Source organism: Mustela nigripes, chromosome 3 (genome assembly GCF_022355385.1).
Source record: "Mustela nigripes isolate SB6536 chromosome 3, MUSNIG.SB6536, whole genome shotgun sequence".
Classification (NCBI taxonomy): Eukaryota; Metazoa; Chordata; class Mammalia; order Carnivora; family Mustelidae; genus Mustela; species Mustela nigripes.
Genome location: NC_081559.1, coordinates 91761295 through 91780307, shown reverse-complemented (window position 1 = coordinate 91780307; position 19013 = coordinate 91761295). Strand labels below are relative to the sequence as shown.

At 37.2% G+C, this 19013-nt stretch overlaps 1 long non-coding RNA gene across 2 annotated transcripts in view; it reads left to right on the top strand.

Moving 5' to 3' along the window:
• LOC132013052 (uncharacterized) overlaps window positions 1–19013 on the top strand; it is a 70605-nt gene that overhangs the window by 19425 nt on the left and 32167 nt on the right. The gene's annotated exons all lie outside the window — the stretch shown is intronic.

The window sequence follows — 19013 nt, the reverse complement described above, 5'->3', positions numbered from 1 at the left end:
GATCACAAGTAGGCAGAGAGGCAGGTAGAGAGAGAGAGGAGGAAGCAGACTCTCTGCTAAGCAGAGAACCCAATGCGGGGCTCAATCGCAGCACCCTAAGATAATGACCTGAGCTAAAGGCAGAGGCTTTATCCCACTGAGCCACCCAGGCGCCCCTGAAAATTTCATTTTTCTTCTGTTATTTATTTCAAACTTCATTATGTTGTGGTCAAAGAAGATACCCTTTATGATATCATCTTTTAAAATCTACCAAGACTTAATTTGTGACCTAATATATAGTCTATCCCAGTGTACTTGAGAAAAATGTGTATGTTGTGGTTGGTAGGTAGAATATCTTCTACATGTTTGTTAGATCTAGTTGGTCTACCATGTTGTTAAGTCCTCTATATCCATACTTGTCTTTTGTCTGGTTTTTCTACCCATTATTGTGAGTGAGGTTTTATTGTAGAAACAACTATTTCTCACTTTAGTTTTTCTAATTTTTGCTTCATATGTGCTGGTGGTCTGTCATTAGTATATAAATGCTTATAATTATTATACCTTCTTGCTGTATTGACCCTTTTATTAATATATAATGTACCTTTTTGTTCCCTATAATCTTTTTTTCACTTAAAGTCTACTTTGTCTACTATTAGGATAGCTACCTCTACCTTCTTTTTGTACCTATTTTCATGAAATATCTTTCCCATCATTTTACTTTTCAATCTATGTGTGTCTTTGGGTCTCAAGTGAGTCTTTTGTATACAGCATACAGTTGGACTGTGTGTCTGTTCATTATTTTTTTTAAAGATTTATTCATTTACTTTTGAGATAAAGAGAGTGCAGGTGGCAGGGGAGAGACAGAGGGAGAGAATCCTCAAGCAGATTCCCTGCTGAACACAGAGCCGGATGTGAGGCCTGACACAGTGCTTGATCTCATGAGGTCATGATGTAAGACGAAAGCAAGAGTCAGAGGCTTAACCAATTGAGCCAGCCAGGCACCCCTGTTTGGGTTTTTTGTTTGTTTGTTTGTTTATTCTGTTTTTTAAGGTTTTATTTATTTATTTGTCAGAGAGAGAGATTGAGAGCACAAGCAGGGGAAGTGACAGGCAGAGGGAGAAGCAGGATCCCTGCTGAGCAAGGATACTACTAGGTGGGACTGGATCCTGGGACCCTGGAATCACGACCTGAGCCAAAGGGAGATGCTTAACTGACTGAGCCACCCAGGTGTTCCTGTTTGTTTGTTTTTTAATTTAAGAATAGTTGAAATACAATGTTCCATTAGTTTCAGATACACGGTTTAGTGATTTGACAAGTTTATACATTATGCTATGTTTACCACAAGTACAGCTACCATCTGCCCCATAACACTGCTATTACAATATCATTGACTGTATTCCTTATGCTCTGCATTTTATCCCCATGACTCACTCATTACATAACTGGAGGCCTATATCTCCTTTTCCCTTTACCCATTTAGTCTAATTTTCTACTCCCTTTCTTTTTAGCAACTATCAGTTTGTTCTGTGTATTTTTTTTTTTTAAGATTTCATATGTAAATGGACTATGTGTTTTTAAGCCATCTATCAATTTCTGTATTTTGGTTGATGAGCTTAATCTATTTATATTTAAAGTAATTACTGATAAGGAGGGATTTAATTCTGTTGTTTTCTATACATCTAATAGTTTTTTTTGTCTCTCATTTCCTACATTACTGTTTCTTTCGTGTTGATTTTTTTATAGTGAAATGTTTCAGTTCCTTTCTCAATTTATTTTTTGTATCTTCTATAGCTATTTGTTTTGTGGTTACTTCCTTTAGTTCTTTGTGGGGATTACATTTAAAGTCTTAAAGTTATAACACTATAATTTGCATTTATACCAGGTTAACTTCAATAACATACAAAAACTCTGTTCCTTTCCAGCTCTGTTCCTACTTTTTTTTTTATTGTTGATGTCCCCAAAACTACATTTTTGTATGTTGTGTACCCACAAACTAATAATTCTTTTTAGTTGCATATATCTTTTAAATTACATAGAAAATAAAATTGGAGTTACAAACTAAAATTATAGTAATACCAGCTTTAGACTAATTATTGTTTTTTTAATGTATTAGTCTTTTAAATCCTACAGAAAACAGAAAACTCCAGCTTTAAACTAATGTTACAATAACACTAATTTTTATAATTGCTCATGTATTTACCTTTGCTGGAACCTATTTCCCCATATGGCTTTGAGTTACTATCAAATGTCCTTTAATTTTACCCTGCAGGACTGCCTTGAGCATTTTTTGTGAGGCAGGTCTAATGGTAATGAGCCCCCTCAACTTTTGTATCTAGGGTGTTTTGATTTCTCCCTCACTATTGAAGGAGAGTTTCACTGGATATAGGATTCTCAGTTGACAGCTTTTTTATTCCTCTTAGCACTTTGATTTATTGGCCCACTGACTTCTGGCCTCCAAAGGTTCTAATAAGAAATCTGCTTAAAATATTACTGAGAAGTCCTTGTTTGTGATGATTTGTTCCTTTCTTCCTTCTTCTTCTTTAAGATTTTATTTATTTGATAGAGACACAGTGAGAGAGGGAACACAAGCAGGGGGAGTGGGAGAGGAAGAAGCAGGCTTTCTGCCAAGCAGGGAGTCCAGTGCAGGGCTTGATCCCAGGACCCTGAGATCATGACCTGAGCTGAAGGCTCCACTTCCTTCTCCTCCTTCTCCTCGTTCTCCTCCTTCTCCTTCTCCTTCTCCTTCTCCTTCTCCTTCTCCTTCTCCTTCTTCTTCTTCTTCTTCTTCTTCTTCTTCTTCTTCTTCTTCTTCTTTCAGATTTTATTTATTTATTTGACAGAGAGAGAGATCTCAAGTAGAGAGAGAGGCAGGCAGAGAGAGAGGGGGAAACAGGCTCCCCACTCAGCAGAGAGCCCAATGCAGGGCTTGATCCCAGGCCCCTGAGACCATGATCTGAGCTGAAGGCAGAGGCTTAGCCCACTGAGCCACCCAGGTGCCCCATCTTCCTTCTTTTAAGGTTTACTTTTAGTCATTCAAAAGTCTGATTATAATGTGTCTCTGTATGAATCTCTTTGAGTTCATATAACTTGGAGTTTGTTGAGCTTCTTGGGTGTTTATGTTCATACTTTTATCACATTTGGGAAGTTTTTAGCCATTATTTCTTCAAGTATTCTTCCTGCCCATTTCTCTGTTTCTTCTCTTCTGGAATTCCCACATATATTATTGTGTTTGCTGCTGCCTCACAGTCCCTTAGTCCATGTTCACTTAAACCTTTTTTCTCTCTGTTCCTCAGACTCGGTGATTTCGATTGTCCCATCTCCAAGTTCATTAATTCTTTCTTCTTCCTGCTCACATATGCCCTTGAATCCCTTTAGTAAATTTTTAAAAAATTTTCAGTTATTATGTTTTTCAGTTCTGGAATTTTTTAGTTTTCTTTTAGATTTTCTCTTTATTGATATTTCCATTTTGTTATGAATTGATTTTTTTAAACTTTCTCCACATCTTCCTTTAGTTTTTTTTTTTTTTAAGACAGTTTTTAAAAAGTTTTTGCCTAGTATATCTTCCATGAGGTCTTTTTTAGGGATAGTTTCTATTTTTTTCCATTAAATGGTCATATTTTCCTGTTTCTTTGTATGTTTTGTGATTTGTGATTGTTGATGTTGTTGAAAGCTGGTCTTTTGAATCTAATCATGTGGTAATGCTGAACATAAAATACTACCCTTCCAGAATTTGTTGGGTTTTGTTGTTGTTATTGTTTTTGTTTTTCTGATTGACGTAGGCTTTCTCTGTACTGAGGATCAAGCTGTGGTATAAATTTAAGGTCTTTCCTGAGACTTTCCCTGGACATGTGTGGTCATTTTCTCATCTGAGTATATTAAGTTGCTTTTGAATATCCTAGTTTTTAATGTTTGTCTCCCAAAGGTGAAAATTAAAAGAAAAATGAAGGAGAAGAAGACATTAGCCCTCTAAATGTCCTGAAAGTCACTTCCGCGGGAGGCAAAGGGGTTTACAACAATGAGGTACTTTAAAAAACAATGGGTGCCCAGTTCTTTGCCTATACTTCTGTGATTTGAACAAGCAATCAGTGATCAGAGCACTAATTCTTAATAGTTGGAGAACAGGGTCCTTTTTTTCTACCCTGGATCCTACCACTTGTGTACAAACTGTTCCAAGAACGCTGTGCACTGCTGCCTTCCACATGGCTGTGGGTGGGGACAGGTAGGTGCTCCTATACAAAGAGCTAAAATTGATAATCAACAGCTATTTATGATCCAAGCATTTCCCCGGAGATTTAAGCCTTCAATAGATTCCAGAGTTCCAAAACAGTTATATCAGACAGATTCTGCCAGTACAATTGCTGTCTAGGTGACAGATCGTATAGGTGGTGTCTAGAGAGATGCGTCCTACTCTGCTATCCTCCTGTCCATTAGCTTTAAACATGTTAAACTGAGACATAGGCCAAGGCACAGGACAACATGTTCCAGTTTAAGAAGCCAATGATTTGGGGTCAAATTTCACAATAACTGGGTGCCTAGGTGGCTCAGTCAGTTAAGTGTCTACCTTCAGCTTGTGTTATCATCCCAGGGTCCTAGTATTGAGCTCTGCTTTGGGATACCTCCTTAGTGGGGACCTGCTTCTCCCTTCCTTCTGCTGCTCCCACTGCTTGTATTCTCTCACTCTCTCTGTCAAATAAATAAATAAAATCTTTAAAAAAAGAAAAATTTCACAATAACATTATATGTTTGATCATCATGGTGGCAATTTTTTTGAGAGAGAGAATTGGGGAGGGGCAGAGGGAGAGAATCTCAAGCAGACTCCACAGTGAGTGTGGAGCTGGTTGTGGGGCTTCATTTAATGACTCTGAGATCATGACCTGAGCCAAAATCAAGAGTTGGACACTTAACTGATGGAGCTACCCAGGTTCCCCCATGGTGGCAATTTTTTAAGTATGAAAACTTACTTTTTAAAAAAAATTTTTTTTATAAACATATATTTTTATCCCCAGGGGTACAGGTCTGTGAATCGCCAGGTTTACACACTTCACAGCAGTCACCATAGCACATACCCTCCCCAATGTCCATAACCCCACCCCCCTCTCCCAACCCTCCTTCCCCCAGCAACCCTCAGTTTGTTTTGTGAGATTAAGAGTCACTTATGGTTTGTCTCCCTCCCAATCCCCTCTTGTTTCATTTATTCTTCTCCTACCCCCTTAACCCCCTCCATGTTGCATTTCCACTTCCTCATATCAGGGAGATCATATGATAGTTACTTTTTAAACCTAAGTGCTAACTTCACAACATTTGGCTTATTCTGAAATGTATCTCTAGCACCAGGAAAAGTCTGACTTCATGTTCAATGGACAATTGTTGAAGGAGATAATGTATGCTTCTGTTCTGCTAATTCTTTCTGGAGTCATGCTGACCAGTAGAGATGCAAATTCCAGACTAACTGCATCACAGGTGGAAACAGTGGCAGAAAAATATCTCCCTGAGTCCTTATCCTCACAGAGCCCGATTACATCAGAGCCAGAGCCAGAGTCATTAAGGAATTTGGTACAAAACATTGTTAAATTTAGTGGGGAAAAAGTTCTAATTTTCTCATATTCTTTGTCACCTACTGTCTGACATGTTTTTATCCACTCAGTTGTTCTCTGGATTTCAAATAAGATTTCTAATAATAAACATGAACCAATTCCATCATCAGGCTCTTCATGTTCTTTACATTTCTGTCCTTTATAATTATATGCTAGTCTTTGAATATGAAGATAATACCTCTGATGCAGCATTAATAATGCATATGCCTTGAATTGTGTTTTTCTAGAAGGATATATTTGTATTGATCTTATCACTGCACTTTCTTGTCCAGTCTTCATGTGACCAAAAGCATCATCTTAAAGACTGTCATGTGAGTGTGGCTTGTAACTTACACCAAAAATACAACTGGTCAACTAAACTGATGTGGAAATTCAGCAAAGGCCTGTACTTGGCCTCTTTAGCAATAGGAACCATCAAAAGATAGTGGTCACCACTCATTAATTTAAATAGATACTGAAATTTATCTTTGGAAAAATCCAAAGCACAAAAATAAATACTATATAATACCATAAATTACTGCTATGGATAGTTAGATGACAAAAAATAAAATTGATGAGACTGAGAGCTCTGCAATTGTCAGATTTTCAGGAAGGATTAATAGCATGTTCTGGCTCTAAGAGAATACAAGAAAAGAGTATTGTGGTGATACAAGAATTTAAAATACTGTAGGGCATGTTCTGAAGAAAGCAGATCAGCCTAAAAGTGTTGGAACAAAGGGAGGTAGTTCTAAGATCCAAATTTAAGATTAACTCAATATTCTCATATATACTTCAAGTATGGGAAATTTAATTTTATTAATAAAATAGCACATGCTCACTATTACTATTAAAACACACTTACAAAAAAATGTATAATCCAGAATATAAAGTCTCTTAAAGTAAAGTGACTATGGATTCTGACTCCTCTAGACAGTCCTGTATTATGCTGATGATTCAGATGTAATTCACAGAAGTGTCCTGGGGTGTGTGTGTGTGTGTGTGTGCATACACATATGCATATGGCTTTTGTTTTTATTTATTGTTTGTTTTGCAAAAGTGGAATAATTGTATACATGTGGTTCTGAGAATCTTTTTCACTGAATATATAACTTAGAATCTTTTGGGTTTTTTTTTTGTTATTCAAAATAACTTTTTAAAAAACCTATTATATACTGTTCATTAATTATATTTAATCCTCTATTAAAACCAACTGTATTACTTTGAATTTTGCATGACTATAAATAACTTTGCCATACATTTTTTACCCATAACTTCATGCACATGCTTTAGTGTTCCTGTAGGGTAAATTTTGGAAGTTATATAATTAGATCCAAGAATATGAACATTAAAATTATAATCACTGGGACGCCTGGGTGGCTCAGTCAGTTAAGCTGTTGCCTTTGGCTCAGGTCATGATCCCAGTGTCCTGGGATCGAGTCCTACATCAGGCTCCTTGTCCAGCAGGGAGCCTGATTCTCTCTCTGCCTCTGCCTGCCACTCTGCCTCCTTGTGCTCTCTCTATGACAAATAAATTAACAAAATCTTTTAAAAAAATTATAATCACTACTCCAAAGTTTAGGTACATTTTTGAATCTTCAATTTAGTAACTCATAAAACTTCAACTTTTTCCATTAATAATATTTCCATTTTAAACTAAAAGTTTTAATTCTTTAAATTAAGTACAAAATGTAGCATATTTTGTTTTGTCATTTATCTTCTGCATCCTACATATACATATATGTATATATATATACATATATATATATATATACACACGTACCATATATATATTCTGCACCATATTATTTATATTTATATATATATGTGTGTATATATATACACATATATATAACCACTCTTTGAGACTGGAGTTATTGACCAAAGAATTATAACATAGAGGTACTGGTTGTCCACACTAAAGCTTGAGACCCTCTGGGAGTCTAGGGACTTCTGGTCCACCTTAAAGCAGTCTCACTTATCATTTGGTAAAATACATCAAACCACCTTATCAAATAGTAAAGTTAGCTGAGTTTCCTTTTATATAGAATAACCTATCAAACTGACCTATTTATGTAATTATAACAGTAATTTATCCTTAGGTTTTAGGAGCCTATGAAGTAAAATTACAGACAATAAGTGGTCTCATATGTTGAATTAGGGCAACTGGAAAGTAAAATATCCTGGAATTAGTAGGCTATATGGATGCATTGTTGGGTATGAGAAAATGTCAATCCTGACCCAGAGATATCCTCTCTTTATTGTCCTCCTGCTATCCTGGTGCTGAAGGTTGTGCCAATCCATGGAGCCTTGTGACAAAAGGCATATATATGCAAACCTCTTCTTTTTCTTCTTTCCTTGAGTCTTGCTCATTTGCTTCCTTCTTTTCTTTTGTCTATTTTACCTTTATACATTCCTATTTCCTACTCAAATACAACCCCAGCTCTTTCCCACACTATCCATATGCACCAACAAAATAGCAAGTATAGGTCTTAAAGAAGACACAGATGACTAAGAGGGAGCACTTGCCCTTGAAAAGGCCACAGTTGAGTCAGGGAGACAGATATATAAACAAAGAATTAGCCAGCCTGATGAGTACCATAATTATGTATCCAATATAATTACCATGATAAAGAAAACAGCAATTTATTTTCCTAGGAAGACAGGACAGCTCTACAGAGGAGTTGGTACTTGTGACATTTCTGGAAGGTCATTCCTTTTGGAAAGTGGGAAAGAGTAATCTGGGCACATGGACAGATAGGCCCTGGGCTCTGACTACATCAAACACAGGCTACAGCATGGATGGCAAGTGATATCATTTCTGCCTTCATTCTTTAACCTGAATAACAGAGATGGTAGTAATCAAGTTGTAATACAGTGGTTTTTACTTGTATTTGTGTATGTCACTGTTAGCAGAGGGGAAAAAAATAGCCCCTGAAACAAAGCATTTACCTTTTGCTAGTTTCCTTCCTTAGGAAGGAATAATCTCAGAATTTTTATTTCCTCTTTTTAGGTGAAGCATAGTATTTAAATATATGAAACAAAATCACTCCTTTATTTTTGAGATTTGTAACTACTTCTTCAATAATTGGATGAAACACCTTGATGTTCCATTTTATAAACACTACTATTCACTTGGCCTTAATCCTCAAAGTTCAATTCACGGCCAATAGATAAGTATTGTTCATGCTGCCTAAGAAGGAACAAGCATGATAAGGCTCATACTTGGTAGATGTGTAACTACAAACATAATTACAGTTATCTAATAAAAACCAACAGACTATTTGCTGTTTGAAATAAATCCACTAAGGCATATCAGGAATATATGTGTGTGCATGTGTTTCCCACTAAGTAATTGAAAGCATGTTTCTCAAAGTTTGGATATTTCATGGAAACTTAGATATTATTTTCATTATTTATTCTGTTTTATAAAATTTGTTATTTAACCATCTTGCCTTCCAAGTTTTAAGTAACCTGGTTATATTAATCTTGACAGGTTATGCTATGCTAGGGTACAAATACTGAAATCTTAGCTTTAAAGCTCCAAGATTTATTTCTAGATTGTACTACAAGACCATTGCATTTCTTGAGGGTTTTGTTCTATATTATCCTTCTTCCAGGGGTCAGGGTGATGGAAGTTCTACCACCTGGAGCATCTCCAATTGTGGCAGTAGGGGAAGAAATTTCTAGAACATCTTAACTGACAATTGAATGTGTTGGCCAGAAATGGCACACATCATATCCAGCATAATACATGGTCTAGAATAAGTCACATAGTCATGCCTAATTTCAAAGGGAAGGAGAAGCAGGTTTTACAAATGCCTGAAAGGAAGTATGCCACACATATCCTTGGGGACATGCCTACTGACCTCCAACAGGGCCTTATCTGGGCAGGTGGAGTGTAGGGTTTCCCAGGAAAGAAAATGGCACAGTTGGAGCTTGCAGGGTGCAAGCTGGTATCTGGGGAGAGTGCTTGTAAGTTCACATGAAGGGGCAGGCACAGGATGGGCTGGGGTATGTTGGGCATCAGGGAAAGCTCAGAACAGCAGAATCAGGCCAAGGACCTGACCACACCTCTCAGTGGAAGGATGATTTCCAGGGATAATAAAAAATCTACTGAAGAAAAACAAAATAGGATTGAAAACACAGAAGCAAACTATAAGAGACTCTTAGCTATAGGAAACAAACAGGGTTACTGTAGGGATGGTAGGTGGGAGGAATGGGATAATTGGGTGATGGACATTAAGGAGGGTACTTACTGTAATGAGCATTGGTAGATGTAACTGATGAATCCCTAAATTCTATTTCTGAAACTGATAATACTGTATATATTAATTAAATTTAATTTAAATAAGAAATTAAAAAAAAAAAAAAACTTCTAGTGGGCCAACAGAGACTCCTGGGAGGAGTAACACCTGGGTTGTGCAGGTAATACATACCCCTCAACCCAGACTTCTCTGTAAGGAGACTGGCTCACACCACCTATCATACAAACTCCATATTTGTGCATAACTCTCCCTCCTATTACTTGACCCAGAAACCTGGCCAGGTATGGTGGAACCAGCAGGTTGATAGGACAGGGACTGCCCAAGACCATAAAGGAAGTGACCTGTACCTGTGCAAACTGCAAATCTATAGGCTTCTAGGTCCTTGAGAGCCCCAGTTGGCAAGGGTTTCAAGATGGAAACCCAGGACCCCAATCCCATGACTGCCAATGTCCAAGGCCATCGCAACTCTTAGGGCCAGTTTTTCCTCCTGGCAGCTGTGAGTTGTCTAAAACTTGTCCTGGGAGACCATTGCTGCCTCTTCCTGGCGGCTTTCCATTTAAGAGCAGACCTGGGACATCGCTCTCTTTCTAAGTGTAAAGCCAACAGGATTTCCTCATATATTGGGCCTAGAAGTAAGAGAAACAGAGCCATAGAGGACAATGCTGAGGTTTTTAGATTGAACATGTAGAAGCAGGATAGGATTAGGATGAGGTGAATGAAGGGCTGAGGGTACCAAATTTAAGGAGGCACTTATACTTAGGGTCCTGCAAAAGCAGGGTTGGCACTTGCATGATTCTCTAAATGTCTTAAATTTTGTGTCTAAGCAATTAATCTGCTTCACCCTAGTCCCAGTACTGACTAGAGGCATAAACTGAGTGGAGGAGGCTGTGAAGAAGCAGGTTTGGTGAGGGTGGGGTGAATATCTGAAGTCTGGTTCTAAATATGTGAAGTTTGAGAAAGCGATGGAATATCCAAGAGAAGAAAACAACAGATGGATCACTGATTCCATATTTCTGGGAAGAGGTCTAGAGTAAAGATCTAGGTCTAGAGTAAAGTTATACATTAAAAGGTTGTCACAAGACCAGATCAACTCATGAAGGCAGTGAAGATGATAGATAGATAGATAGATAGATAGATAAATAGATAGATAGATGATAGATAGATAGACAGAGAGATAGGAGAAGATGTTCAAGGACTGAGCCAGGAAGTACTTTTTTGTCAAAACAAAGAAGAGAAACCAGCAAAAGACCTTTGGGGGGGGGGGCGACAAGGATCCAGGGAGAGAAGGAAAACTATAATTGTGGAGTCCTAGAAGACAAGAGAAAATGCTTCAAGGTACAGGGACTAATCAGTTAAGTTTCATGCTGTTATATCAAGTTACATAGGATTGTGACTGTAATGCTGGCATCCATTGCATGGAAGTCATTGATACTGATGAGAAACAGTTTTGGTGGAGAGATGGGGAAAAAAACTTAAATAGAGTACATTAAGCAGAGAGAAGGAGAGAGGAATAGCATTCAGTAAACAAGGACAGCTCTTCAAGGAAAAGGGAGATGGGGGAGCTGTAGAGGGAGAAGCTGCAGAGGGAGAAAGAAGCTACAAGGGGAATGAAGGTCCAGAATTTAGGTCTTTTCCAGTTTCTTAAACTTGCACTCAAACCTCTCATTGGATTTAGCATGAGTTCCTGATTTTTCAGCAGGCAGGATTCGAAATAACAACCACTTTATTCTGATGGGTGAGAAAACTTCTAGAAGAGATTTTTCCACCAAGACACATGTCAAAGGAAATGCCAATGTGTGGCAATTCAACTAGGATCAGCATCTTCTCTGAATTTGTTGATTTGGAAATCATTTGTCTAGTTCTGCAACTGAATCATTATATGCTCTACCAGTTTTTCTAAAGTCTTACATGCTGATGCTGGTTAAGAATAATACATTTTACTCTGTCAACTTTTGCTTACCATTGAGGATCTAAAAGTATGTTCAGAGGTAATTTGAACAGACTCTTTCAAGATACTGCATCTTTTAGTAGATCCACAGAACAGTAAATATAACTTGATAATCATGCCAAACATTTCTTTGCATTGTAAAATTGAATTGGCAGCTTTGCATAATAAAGGGCTAAAATTATGAACCACACAAGATTTGCCTGAAACTTGATTGTTCAGGCTCAAAATTCTCTGCTGAATACTTTTATGCTTGCTTTTGTATTTATCCACTTTCATGTGACTGCTTACACCAGACATTTTTTAAATCTATTTTCATAAAAATAATGTTAATAAATATGCCAAAGCCATTCCAATAGCATCCACCATATCACATGTATAATATAGATAGTATTTTACCTTCATAATTGACATACCAGCATTTATGAACTTGAAATTTTTGTGGATGCATTAGAAGTATCCCTTTATAGAATGTAATATTTTGTTACCTTTTGTTTCTTTATCTCACATCTCACAAAATGTTTATAAAATAGGGTGTTTTGGGGATGCAAAATGGGCAATCACCAAGGTAAAGTCATAAGAAAAGCAGAAGTAGAGTGGGGATCATGGAACATTTCCATTTCTTTGTGATGTGTGGATATTTAGCCACAAGGAAACTCTAGAGAAATAATCCAGCAAAAGTGAGATATGGAATTTTAGCTTTCCCAAAGTAGAAATTATGAGCAGAATTATACAATTTCCACTTACAAATTTAATCCTCTACCTTCCAATTGAAATTAGGGACCGAAGTAAGCACCAAGAGGGACCTCCAAATTAATCTAAGCTATTCTCATTGTGCATATGAGAACACTGAGCAATGTATTTCCACAAGTTACCCTAATCTGGTCTAGAAAATATTAGAATCTAGGTTTCTATTACTGTTCCAGATATCCATCTATTACAACATACTTTTACTAAGAAACTAGTATGGACAAGGGACCATTCAAACTTTCCATGAAGGATACAAAGTTGTGGGATATACTCTTTGCCCTAAGAGGACCATAGTCTATTATCAAAGGATGAGACAGAAGTTTCAATATCTAAAATACAAGATTGATTTTATTAAAAGCAATGAGTGATACAAAAGGTTTAAGAAGGAAAAGATAAAATGAAGTTTGGACAAACCAGTGTGAGTTTCTTAAAGGAATAGCACTTCTTTTGTGATGTGAAGGTAAGATTTCAATAAAGAGAGATGAGGAAGAGGATGGTAAGGATGGAAGAGGGGTATCATCAGCAAGGGCAGGAAAATACACAGAAATGAAGAAGAACAAGTCATCTAATGTGACTGGAATATAATTTATATTCACATTACTCTGTCACGTTATTTCTTACCCACAAACTATGGTTATATTTTCAATGAACTGAAGGATCAGCTGAAGTAGCCTTTTCTTAATAGTAACTCACTGAAGTCCCCAAACAGAAAATAACTTGATTGCCATTCTCTGGACTTTGAGAACAAAATCAAGCCATGCATCCTTTACCAAAGTTTGTAAGGCATTTTGATGGGAAAGAGGAAAAGAAGACTGCTATGTCCTAACCACTGGTGTTGGTCATTCGTTTTGTTTCCTCTCAAAGCTATCCCTGCCCCTCTCCTGCGCTGCTATGAATTGCAGTCTTACCTTCATAAACCAAATTCCTTAGGCTCCCTTTACCAAATGGCTACAAGGTAGGTTCAACTAATGGGGGGAAGAGGGGCACTGAAATCAAAGGATGGAAGGAAAGGAGAAGTCAGGATATTTCTTCTCAGTCTGGGCTGAGGCAGTAGCTCCATAATAGTCATATTTCCTTTCTGGCTTCAGCTCTTGTAGTGGTGTCTCTGCCATGGTTCCAGTCTGGCAGACTCAGCATTCTCTGGGCAGCTCCTTCTTCATGGTTCCAAGTTCTGCTGGAAATATGGTAGTGCCAAAGCCTTCCTTTGGATCCCAATTTGGGCAAGACAGAGAGTTCCTGATAATGCCAAGCAGTGGATGCTTCACACTTCCTTATTTGCCTTTTCAACTCTTCCAACACAGGAAATTAAAGATGCATATAACTGGAATTTTAAAAAATGAATCTTCAGGTATAATTAGAACCAGAACTTCAGACGAAGTTATCATGGATCTATCTTTTCTCTCCCTTTCTAGAATCTTCTGAGTTCTCTCTGCATTGTTTTCATTGTCAGGCCAATATATATGTATGGCACCATATAATAAATAAAATAAAATATATAATATGATATGATATAATTAGACCATATAACCAGAAAGATGATTATTGCTTGGCATGAGTCTATGTCCTTGAGGTTTATGAATGAAATGAAAAAGAGTCCTCTTTTTCAGCAATTCTGTATTAAATCCCAAGGTTTAGTCTGATTGATTTACTAGAGTTCTAAGGAGAATGAAATTCTCTGATTGGTCCTGGTCATGTGAGGTAGATTGTTATTATTCCAGCCATAACAGAATGAGCCCCATTAATTTACTGAGTGCAGAGGACTGTTTACTCAAAAGAAGGGATACTGGACAAACAACAAGCTTTAATATGGGGAGACACTGAAAATTCTACATCTGCTCCTCCACATCCATTCTTCATCACTTTTTTTTTCTTCTCTTCATCATTTTCTGTCCAGAATTTGTGTCCAGAAACCTGACTTCATTGACCTCTTCTGTCATTTTTTGTCTTCTTTTTGTTGAATACAGTCAATGGAGCACACTGCCAGGGGATTGATTAGAAGGAAAGAGACTTAGAGGCATATATTCTACCCCCACCATCCAGTGATTTGGCAGTGGAAGCATCCCCCACAATGGCTCTTTGCTGGGCAGTTTCTCCTATATGTAAGTTCCAGTAGGAGCTGCCACCTCCCCTGCCTTCACAGGCCTGAGGAATAATGGGTTTTACCACTGCTAGTCCCTGGGTGCCTCACTACTCCTGGTAGGTTCTTTTAACTCTGTCTATACCCTAAATGAACTCTTCTTTAAACTTTCTTCAATTGCTCTTAAGAAGAATCTTTTTTAGTTTTTTTTTAAAGCAGGTTTAAATTTACAGCAGAATAAGAGGATAGCACAGAGATTTCCCATACATCCCCTGCTCCCACATATGCATAGCCTCTCTCATTATCAACATCCCCTCCCGATTTGTACATATGTTATAATGGATGAACCTACACTGACACAGCATTATTACACAAAATCTACAGTTTATTAGGTTTCATTCTTGGTGTCATATAGTCTATGTGTTTGGACAAATGTGTAATGACATTTATCCATCATTATGATATGAATTTTTTTTTCACTGCCCTAAAATCCTATGTGCCTTGCTTATTCATCCCTCACCCTGGAAACTGCTGATTTTTTTACGTCTTCACAGTTTGGCTTTTACCACAATGTCACATAGCTGGAGTTATACAACATGTAGTCAATTCCTACTGGCCTTTTTCACTTAGTAACATGCATTCAAGTTTCCTCTATGCCTTTTCACAGCTTGATAGCTCATTCCTTTTTAACATTGAATAATATTCCATTGTCTGTACCACATTTATCCATTCACTTACTGAAGGACACTTTAGTCACTTCCAAGTTTTAGCATTTATGAATAAGCTGCTATAAATATCTATGTGCAGGTTTTTTTTTTTTTTAAAGATTTAGTTTTTTTATGTGAGACAGAGAGAGAGTGCACACACAGAGAAAGAGGGAGAAGCATGTTCCCTGCTGAGCAGGGAGCCTGATGTAGGGCTGGATCCCAGGACCCCAAGATCATGACCTGAGCTGGAGGCAGATGCTTAACTGACTGAGCCATCCAAGTGCATCCCCATGTGCAGGTTTTGGGGTAAACATGCATTTTCAGGTTTTGGGGGTAAATCCTAGGGAATGTGGTTGCTGGATTATATGGTAAGAAGATGTTTAGTTTTGTAAGAAGCCACCAAACTGTCTTCCAAGGTGGCTGGACCATTTTACATTTCTACTAGAAATGAATAAGTTTCTTTGCTCCACATCCTCACCAGCATTTGGTGTTGTTAGTGTTCCATGTTTCAGACATTCTAATAGGTATGTAGTGGCATCTCATTGTTTTAATTTGAATTTTTTCCCTGATGACATATGATGTAGGCCATCTTTTCATATGCTTATTTACTAGCTGTATATCTTCTCTGGCAAAGTATCTGTTAAGCCTATTTTTTAATCAGGCCATTTTCTTACTGCTGATTTTTAATGTTTCTCTTTTTAGCATGCCAACTCTCCCCAGCAGGACTTGATACTTGTGGGTGAAATGATTATTCCTACTTTGTATTTTACCAAGCCAAAGCTCCAGCATTTTCAGAAACTTCCTGGAAATCATATAGTTATGGGGGGCTGGGATTAAATTTAAGGCTCTGGTTTACTTGCCTTCAAAGTCTGGATTCTGAAATTATAATTTCTCTCCTTCTGACATATGCATAAACACTAGAGGACATAGTCTATTGTCATTGGCTTTGTCTAATGATGATACTCTACCAAATATGGTGGACAGGAGACAGAGCTTTTGGCTCCTACAGTCAAAATGGCACCTGCATTAAAGAGCAAAGGGAATAAAATAGAGAATTCAACCCCATCCAATGCTCATGTGGGTGGATGAATCTAGTTTGTTGATAATGCACATACTCAATTTCTCATAGTCTGTGAGGAAATAGCCCCTTCATAAGTCCATCCAAAGAGTAAGTTTTGCTGTTGTAATCTTCACCCCTGTCTTTGTACCATTCTTAGAATGCATAGCATTAATAAATGTGAGAGTAAATTTCTGGTCTTATTATTATTATTTTTTAAATATGTAGTTTGTGTGGAGGAAAATGGGGGAAAATAGCAGTTGAGTGGAAACTTGAATAATCTTTAATCCTCTGAGAAGGTCTGCAAAAGGGACCAGATTTATAAGAAGCACCCTCAGTGGTTCTTAGCTATAATTATAAACAGATTTTTTTAAGTGGCTTAATTACTGTTAATTCTTTACCATAGAATTTGCTTTAGCACCATATTCATGAAAGTACAATTCATCAATATAAAGTACTTAACAACTTATTATTCAGGGCTCATGGGTATAAAAATAATAGTGTTTGAAAGGCACAAAAACAAATGTGTAATAATAGACAAATAAGACCTGATCCAGAGTGCTAAAGTTCATTTCCTTCTCACTTCATTTCCATTATATCTCCTTACCCAAATGAAGTCCAAAAATACATTATGAAAGTAAGAAGCCTAAGAAGTTAAATGGAAAATAACAGCAGGAATAAAGCACAATTAAAGGCATAGGAGGAAAGACAAATCCTCTGATGCATCTGAGATTTGACACACTGGAATACAATTGAGCAAAGCAAGAAGGAAAACTAGACCAGCCAAGTCCTGCTGAGAGAGAAAGCTCTGTTCTGCAGTGTCCTTTTATGTGGAGAATCATAGAAGGTCCAATATGCAAGAGAAATGAGCACTGTGGTTTGTAGAAAGAATCCAACACAATGAGGTATTTGCATGCAGACAAAGCATTGACTCTGAAGGCCAAGGAAGACAGCAGCTTTATTTAATGATAAGATAACAAAAATGAAAGAATACATCTATAATTATTAAAATCTTGTTTCTTACACATTGACATGGCCCCAAACTGGGAAGACTTGTCTCCAAAAGCAGATTCACAAAGAGTGAAATATATTTTGAGGAATATTTGGAGCAGAGAAAGATAGACAAAGACTCTTTGTGGTCAGAGTCTGCTCTGAAGGGGGGACCCTTGTTTCCTGTAGTTCTGGGCAGACACAGTGACACAGGTGGTACAGCAATGACCTCCTTGCAGTTTCTTCTACAAAATTCCAATTACCCCAGAGCCATCACAATTGGTGAAGATAGAAGAGCTTTGTAGAGTGAAATATTCCCATGGTTTGTGTTTATTTGTTTTACTGCAGTTTTAGGCTCCTTTGTAGTCTTTGAATACCTTAAGAACAAGAAGAGCCTTTACTCATTATTCTTATTTGTTAGCTCTGTGCCTGGACAAATAGTTAGTATTTAATAAAGTCAGTTCTATTGACCTAATTTTTAAATTTTGGTATTTTTTCTGCCTAGGAAAAAATTTATACACACACACATACGCACAAAATAGTGGATACAAAAATAATAATGGAAAGTCAAAGAAAAAAAAACCTATTGACTTTCACTAAAAGTAAAAATGAAGCTATAACAAAAGATCAAAGTAAAAGATTGAAACATATAGAAGCTACAGGAAGACACAGACCTTCAAAGCATATTTCATGTCTTCATGTCTCGATCTTTTTTTCTCTAACATGGGGGATGAGATAGAATTTCTGTTGGTCCATGCTTCTGGTTGGTTCCTGGTGGCTGTATTTCCTTTTCTAATAAACCCAGCAATTAGCTATAGATGCTCTTGTCCCTAAATAGACCATAAGCATCATTGATCAAATGAAAATTAGTTAAAAGGGAAGGAGGTGTAGTGGGTTGAATAGTGTCTCCCCGTTGAAAAACTCGTGTGCATCCCAAACATCAAAATGTTACCTTATTTGAAAATAGAGTCTTTATAGACATTACTAGGATATGAAAGAGAATCTTGAGATAAAATCATCCTGGATTTAGAGTATGCCCAAATCCAATGACTGATGCCCTTCTAAGAAGAGAGAATGCCACAGGGATACAAGAAAGGTCATGTCCAACAGAAGCAGAGATTGGAGTTATGCTACCATGAGCCAAGAAACCCGAGGAGCCATCAGAAACTAGAAAAGGCAAGAGAGAATTCTCCGCTACATCTTCCCAGTGGAGGGTGGCCCTGCTAGCTCTTTTCTGTTTTACTGTCTTTGGACTTCTGACCACACTGTGAGAGAAGAAAATTCTATTGTTTCATGCCACCTAAAGTCTGTAGTACTTTGTTACAGTGCCCCAAGGAAGCAAATGCAGGAGTTTTATACTTGGCACTGATTTGAGTAGGAAGGCAGATTCCATAGAGAGTTTGGTAAACTGTTCTTATTAACACCATATTGAATATAAACTCTACAAGTGGGAAATCAGCACTCCCAACAAAAGCAAATATCACATTTCAACTATACTTATGGTGGTTGAGTCAGGGGTTCTTATACTAAAAGAGTCCTCTAAAAACTACCATGGATATAGATCATGGATAACTCCTTGCCTCTTTTATATGCATATTTTATAGAAACTATATAAATTTTAATTTAATAATTAACAAAAACTATATTGAAGCAATTTCTAAAAATATATG